Consider the following 8454-nt stretch of genomic DNA (forward strand, 5'->3'; position numbering starts at 1 on the left):
AACATCCAAATATAACATGTGGCAAACAAAAAAACACGAGCGTTGTAGTTGCGAACTAATATGAATTCGTTGATTCTAGAATCGAGGGACAAAAAAAAGTGATAAAAAAAACCTGCACGTTGCGTTTGCAAACTAACGCGGATTCAGTCGGAATCGAAGTTGTCAGCACTAAATCGTACGCAGAGAACCATGTGTTGTGGTGTGAACACACGAGTTCGGTTGGTATCAGGTTACAAACCGAAATTAAAGCAATAAGTTAATTCGTCAACACTCAAAATACAACAAACATAAAAAAAATCGTGGCAAAAACCAAAAATATATGCGCGTTGTGGCCGTGAGCTGGCGCGAATTCGTCTAGAATTGATGGACGAAAAAAAAATTCGCGGGAAAAAAAACCTTAGGTTGCGATTGCGAGCTGACGCAAATTTGGCGGGAACAATTTGACTTGAAATTAAAGAAATAAGTTAATTCGTCAATACTCAAAATACAACAAACATAAAAAAGATCATGGCGAAAACCAAAAATATATGCGCGTTGTGGCCGTGACCTGACGCGAATTCGTCTAGAATTGATGGACAAAAAAAACCCGCGGGAAAAAAAACCTTAGGTTGCGATCGTGAGCTGACGCAAATTTGGCGGGAATAATTGACGGTATCAACGGTAAAAAAATCCAATATTTTACGGAAGCGAACCGACATGAATTTAAAATAAAAAATCAAATAAAAAGGCCAACAAACAACGTGAAACAACATTTACGTCGCCAAACTTCTTAATTATTATATATAATAATATGCTTTAAAATGATGAACGTGACATAAAAAATCATCAGGTACCTACAAATTTGAACAAAGTGTGTATAATATAAAAGTAATACGAAAATTTTCATTTTTTAAATATTTTTGAAAAGTTAATTTGTTATGCAAAAATATCTGACAAAATCACATATGAATAGGCCATGGGCGGAGGTTATTTTTATCTTTCCTTCTTAAAAGACAAGCCTAATAAGCGGAATTTTTTTATAAACGTACTGCGACGCTATTACCTTTTTTTTATCAAAGTAATGCCGTCTTCAAAATCCTTTTAAAAATATGCCATCTCGAATAAGAATGGCGACTGAGCTTTGAAATAATGGGTGTGTAAGAGATTTTAAAGGTTTCCAAAGATATCGCCATAGGATTGGTAATTTTTGTAAATAAAAAAGTATAATATAGCCATTAGTAATGGCAATTTTAGAAAAAGAGAAAAAGAGAAGGAAGAAAGAAAGAAGAAAAAGTATAGTTATCCATTAGTAATGTCAATGTCTAAAGAAAGAAAAAAAAGACATAATCTTTATTTCGTATATATACACTTTACAGTTACAATATTTACTAAAAAAGAATTATAATCTTAAAATATTATCCAGGAATTTTGTTAATGAATAAATTCAAAAATTCAATTTTGTCTGTAATCACATGTATAATTTGAATATATCTTAATTAATATACTACTCCATGTGTATGTGAAAGTCTTGATGCTTCTTTTTCTGCTTCACCATCTTTCGTATTGTAATCTTTTTAATCCGAACTTATAATATTTTGACTATATAATTATTTATATTTTTTCAAATACGAGAGATATCTAAAACGTTTTTGGCTGGGTATGCCCGTCAAGTATTATTAATAAACTAACGGGGTATTCTAAAAACTTGTGGATATGTCCGATATCCGACGAATAATTACCGGACAAGTGCTTGACATGTTTGGGAGGGGCTTACATAATCGAGTATGAGTTTGGGAATACCTAATTATTTAAGCCCGTCCCATACCCGCTAGGTGATTACTCGTCGGCTAATTACCCTTCGGGTATCAAACATGCAAGCATGTGGCTTTCGGGCATACTAGTTAGTTTATCTGTTGGTTTTAAGAAAATATAACTAATTATATAATCAAACATTTTCGAAGCATTATAAGTTCTTATTAAAAAGATTGAAAACTGAAAATGGTGAAGCAAAAGCAATTATCCAATAGTATAGAGTTCACTTTTTAACGGTTTATCCATTAACGAAATTCATGAATAATGAAATTCATGATCGTTGTGCCTCATTCTCATTAAAATCAAAACGATTACAACAAAGTGGCAGACAAACGGGCAACAAGCTGTGCCGCAACCCCCTTCTGAATAATATTTTAAGATTATAAATATCTTTTTAGTAAATATAGAACTTGTAAAGTGTACATATAAAATTAACATAAAATTTATATCAGGTTGCTTGTTTTTTGCTTTCTTTTTTTTTTCTTATAAGAAATTGCAATTACTAATGCCTTTCTATAGAAATTGTTATTCATAATGGCTACATTGTACTTCTTTAACATAAAAATTGTCAATCCTAATGGTGATATCTTTGAAAATTCAAACATTCTTTTACACACCTATTGTTTCAAAGATCAATCGCTATTCATATAGGAGATAGCATTATTTTTAAAAGGATTTTAAAGACAACATTACTTGTGATAAAAAAGGTGATAACAACGCTACTGTTAAAAAATTTTCTAATAAGCGTGGTGCTTACTGCCTGTGCTTTCAAAATATTGTAAAAATATTAAAATGATTAGGGTAATTTGTAAAAATATTTAAATCACGTTAATTCAATAGATTATTACTAACTTTATAAAACTATAAAAGTTTAAGATAATTTTATTTATGGTCAACTTGAACCTATTTTGGGCATTTCATTTTGCTCCAACGTTATGTTAATAAACCCAACCGACCCGATAAACAGCGTTGCGGTGATCCAATCCAGTAAAATAAGTTCTATGTATATTACGTACGTCGAAATATTATAAACTAAGATAAAAGAATTATGGTTCCATCAACGTCATTGAGAAATATTATTCATAAGATTTTGTGTGAGTTGATATATATTTATATTTAAATGTATAAAATATGTATAATGAATAAAAATAAAATATATACATAATACACTAAGTCAAATTCATATATACTTAATATACTTAATCCAATATATATAATACCACAATTATTATAAATGGATATGGTTGAAAAGCGTCGTGATTTAATAATTAAAATTCCTATCAATATGACTTTACTATTTAACTAATGGGATTATTTGAACTCTATAGAGCTTCGTCAATCGCTGAAACACTGATTTATTCATAGACTAATGTGTTTCATAACTCACAAGACTTTATTTTTAAAAAACTTTCAGTTAATTAGTGTTTGATAAGTGTTTTTGACGTAACAAATTTTAATCTTAGTGCAATAAACTTTAGATTCGTGCAACATATTTCAATTGGTTGCAATAGATTTCATCTGTCATAGCAAATTCATTTTTCTAGGTTAGATTAAAAGTAGTTTTGTCGCATAGCAATCTTTCACAGTCATCTCAGTATGTGACGCGCTGAGGTAACAGGATTTGCTGAAAACTTGCGGTTTACTTGAACCACTTTTTAGCGCAAAAAAAGAAAAAAAAAAGCTAATAATAGAATATTAACCAACTTTCAAAAGCGTTCCAATTAGGTAACTTAACTTTAAAAAGTGTTTCAATTAGGTCACTCAACTTTCGTGTTTGATTAAATTAAAAGTTTTAACATGTTTTCTTAGCCAATTTCTTTTCTGTTTCACATAGGAAATCTTTTTATCTTTTTTTTAAAGTTGACGTTGAGTGGCGACGTGAATTTTATTTTTTATTTTTAAATTTTAATATAATTGACGTTTTTTTAAAATTTTAAATTTAACTACATATATTGCAAATTCCGACACCCACATCTTATCATCCATTTCTTTCTTGACGTACACAAAAATCGGTGAGACTTGATTTGAAGATTTAGTGACCCGATTTGAGGAAAATATGCATCAGTGACCTAATTGGAACAATTTTGAAAGTTGGTTACTATTATATAAGATTTTCCCTTTTATAAACTAAAAAAAATATTGAAAGCTATTATCTAAAATTTATGAAATACCAAAAAAGTTTTTTATAATCGTCAGCAATCAAATAATAAGTGTCGGTGACAATATAAATAGGAAATATATTATTCGCAAGAAAGAGAGAGTGTGGTTCACTTGATAATCACATATTTTTTACAACTAGACGAGTGCCCGAGAGATGCAGCGGGAAACACATTCTTTAGTAATCACGTAACAAATTTATGGGTGTTCATTGTTTCGCTTGAAACTGTGAAACCGTTCGATGGTTCGGTTTCACGGTTGATTTGATGCTAACCGTAACTATTGAAGGCATTTTGAACTTTTAGTTATTTACTTATGTGGTATTAGATATGTTCTATTATATATATATATATAGGGTAAGGTTAAAATGAAAACTCACTTGAGTTATGAAAACTCTATAAACTCATTCTCAACCACATGTTTTTAATTAAAGTTTAAATCTTGTGGTCCACAATTAAAGTGAATAGAAAATGTAAATATAAATATAACTTTTTCTCTCTCATGAAAACATATATAAAAATTAGTAAAAAAATGTTAAAAAATAGCAAAACATTTTTTTTTTGATGTTTCGATGTTTTGTATTAAATGTTACAACATATATTACATGTAACAAAAAAAAACAATGTTACATAGGGTTTTCACAACTCAAGTGGGTTTTCATTTTATACTTTGCCTATATATATATATATATATAGTTAAAATACAACTAAGCAAATTTTATTTAATACGAGTAAGCTTGTTCATTATAACTTTAGTTTAGCCTAAATTCTGATATGATTTTTTGTCGGTTTTGTTCTTGTTATGATTTTGTCTTCTATTTATTTCAATGAGGTTTATAATTTACGTGACCAAAATTATCTTTGTTTATATTATGATTCTCTTAAATAGCGTATCAGTTGGTGCTTAATTTGAAATGAATGTATAGATAGATTAATAATTCTTATTTTAAACTTAATTTATTATCGAAATACAAACCAAATCATAACCCAACTATAGGTAATGGTTTGCCTTGGTCGGATTTCAATTTTCAATGGTTCAATTTTGATTTTTGATGAGAAAGTTTAATTTAAAACCATCAAAACCGGAACACACCCCAATGCAATTTTTGTTAACTTCGAAAACTATAACAATATGGTAATCAAATTAAAGAGAATAAAATGTTTGTTTTTATGGTGTAAATTTTTTAAAAAAATATTGACGTATGAAAAAGTTATGACCGTTTACTAATCGTGGGGTAAATTGGGTTAAAAATGAAATTATAAGAATATATAGGTAAAAGCTAAAGGACCAATGTTGTAACTATTATTTAAATTTATAAAATTTGAGTGATTAAAATTGTAACTATGAGAGTTAAGATGAAAATTACCCTTATACCCTTAATGAAGATAGTACTATATGCTTTAATAGTTGTAAAATACTTAAAATGGGTGTATTAATTTACCCTTTAGTTATATATTATATAGATAATAACTTATCAAAATTGTGTAATTAGTTATAACAAAAAATAATAATAATAATAATCTTCTTAAGTCTCTATTACTCAAATAAAAGTTTGCTGCTGAACTTTTGGCCCAATAGTATGGAAATGATGGTTAAAACTTGAGATTTTAAAATCTTAAGTTTAAAACCTGACTAAAGGATTTAACCACAACGATAGTTTCCTTTTCGATGGTTTTTCTCAATGAATTATATTTAGAAATTAAAATCATTATAGATTATTGATATTCCGTCTAAAAAAACTCAGTTAGATAGTTCCTTAGGAAAACTCAGAACAAAAATTTGTAAAAAGTACAACGTAACTAGGTGCACATAGTTTTCAAATCCAACTCATAGGTCAACATGTCATATCCTTTTGTCTATTAACATAACGTTGACAACGTTGACTTTTAAAGGTGTTCAACGACTTGTGAACCAAAACCGCGTAATGAAGAAGACAAATGTCACAGGGGCGGCACAAATATTGTTAGTCTAATCATACAGTTAGGCAGCATAAAGATTATAAAAATATTATTCAATTGGTGATTTTTTTTTAAAATAAATAAAAAAAACCCTTCAACTTGTATAATAGAATAGTAAAATATAACTATTACACAATATTAATTTTAAACAAATAACCTATTGAATCGAAAATAAAAAAATTCTAAAAGTAAAGTTAAATTTACATACTATTTTGGATATGTTAATAACTATGTTAAGATTTACTTATTATCTTCATACAACTAAAAATATCTAAAAGTGGAGTTAGTTACCCGTGTTCAACGGGTCATGCATAGTAATGTTATGACTCCAAGATCCGCAAATGTAGTTTTTAAAAGATTGGGTTATGCAATTCAAAAAGGGGTAGCGGCGCAACTTGTTGCCCACTTGCCTTCTGTTTCGATGTAATCATAAGCAGCATGAACAATTATTGCTTGCCTAATGAGTCATATTGTTTATGTAATTTATAAACCCAATGATGCAATCTAAAAGTTATCTTGAGAGAACAAAGGCTTAACTCTTAAGTAATAAGTAGCATACAAGAAGGGTTGTAGGGTTGTGCAAGGCCGCAAACACACCAAAATGTTTCATATTTTAGCCCATGTTCTAGTAAACCGGGGATATTGATGGGCACTGCTATGAGCTCTGGTAACTAAGCATGGATTTTTGAATCTATACCCTACAGTTTTAATAAAAATTATTATTTGAACCTTCAAAATTTAATTTATTTAAAAGAAAACCACTAAAAGTTGAGCTTAAATCTTAATGTTTTGATATATGTTATAGACAGTAACTAGTTAATTGATCACTAGCTTAGATAATAGAGTTAGTTTGTTAATCATTTTATGTGATTTTATTCTTATTCCCTTTTTTATTTTCTTGGACTTTGGATCTAGTTTTTTGCCTGACTCAAATTTTGCCCCATATTTGACCCATCCTTTTTTTAACATGATCCATTTTTTGTCCCCTGTAAAAAAAAAAGCCAGTTTCTTTTTGTAATAGTCTTGGACGAGTTGTCAAAGATGATCCAGGAGACACTCCCGTGATGCATGATGTTCGTAGACGATATTATGTTAGTTGCCGAGACAAAACAAGATCTTAACATGAGACTAAAGTAGTGGTGAACAACCTTAGAGAGAAAAGGTTTAAGGATTAGTTGCTCTAAAACGGAGTACCTCCACTGTGTTTTTGTGGAGTAATTGACAATGAGGACATCCAGATCACCATTGAAGGGCAAGTGGTTCCACAAGTAACGAAGTTCAAGTATCTATGATCGTTTGTCCAGAGCGATGGGGAGTTTGACAGCTATGCGGCCCATCGAGTTCAGGTCGGATGGTGTAGATGGAGAGCAGCCACAGGCGTATTGTGCGACAGGAGATTCCTAACTAAACTAAAGGGAAAGTTTTATAGGGTCGCAGTTAGACTTGCAATGTTATATGAAACAGATCGTTGGGTCATCAAGAAGGCACACGAGCGGAAGATGGAGGTAGCAGAGATGAGAATGCTACGCTGGATGTGTGGGCGCACAAGGCTAGATCGAAAGAAACAGTGTGTTTGGGGAGAGATTAGGGGTAGCTAACACATCAGACAAAATAAGAGAGCGGAGATTGAGATGGTTTGGGCATATGAAGACAAGACAGACTACGAATCCTCTTAGATCCAAAGAAAGCATTACTATAGAGGGGAGGAGGGGTAGAGGCCGACTTAAATTGACTTGGGATGAGAAGATTAGGCATGATTTGCTAGACCTAAACCTCTCTGAGGACATGGTTGAGGATAGGAATTCTTAGAGACGTAGGATTAAGATTAATGTTTTTTAGGGAGAAAGTAATACCTTAAGGGCTTCTCTTTACCTTATTTTTGGTCACACACCATTATGTTATTTTCTTTTCATATATTATGTAGTTTGTTTTTTGTATTTTATTATTTCAATATATCATCATCATCATCATCATTATCCTACTCAGTATATCCCACCAATAGCAATGCTATGGTAGGGTCTGAGGAGGGTAAGATGTAGACAGCCTTACCTCTATCCCATAGGGATAGAGAGGCTGCTTCCGGTGAGACCCCCGGCTCGATAGTAGTTTTGAATCAAGCCTTGGACATAAGACACATAACACTCAATCATCGGGACACCGGCTGATTGGTGCATGTGCCCTTGTCTTTCGGCTATCAACGCCACCACATGATGCCTGATTAACCTTCCGCCACTTTTAACGTTATTTTCACGTGATTAGTAAAATAACGTCAAAATTAGTCAAAATTATTTCAATATATCTATATATTATTATCATTATTATTACCAAGTATTATTATTAATTTTATTACTATTGAGCTTTGATTGCTTTTATATTCTCCCATACATATGATTTTTAAAGTTGAGGGTCTCTCTGGAAACCACCTCTCTATTTTATTGGATAGAGGCACGGTGTGCCACCATCCCCAGACCCTACTTATAGCTTTGCTATTGGTGGGATTTATAGTGGGTATGATTGATTAATTGTTTGGTACGGGGTAATGGAGTGT

This window comes from Bidens hawaiensis, unplaced genomic scaffold, assembly GCF_021521415.1.
Source record: "Bidens hawaiensis isolate Kalapana, Puna unplaced genomic scaffold, B.hawaiensis_p1.1 tig00044984_1, whole genome shotgun sequence".
NCBI classification, from domain to species: Eukaryota; Viridiplantae; Streptophyta; class Magnoliopsida; order Asterales; family Asteraceae; genus Bidens; species Bidens hawaiensis.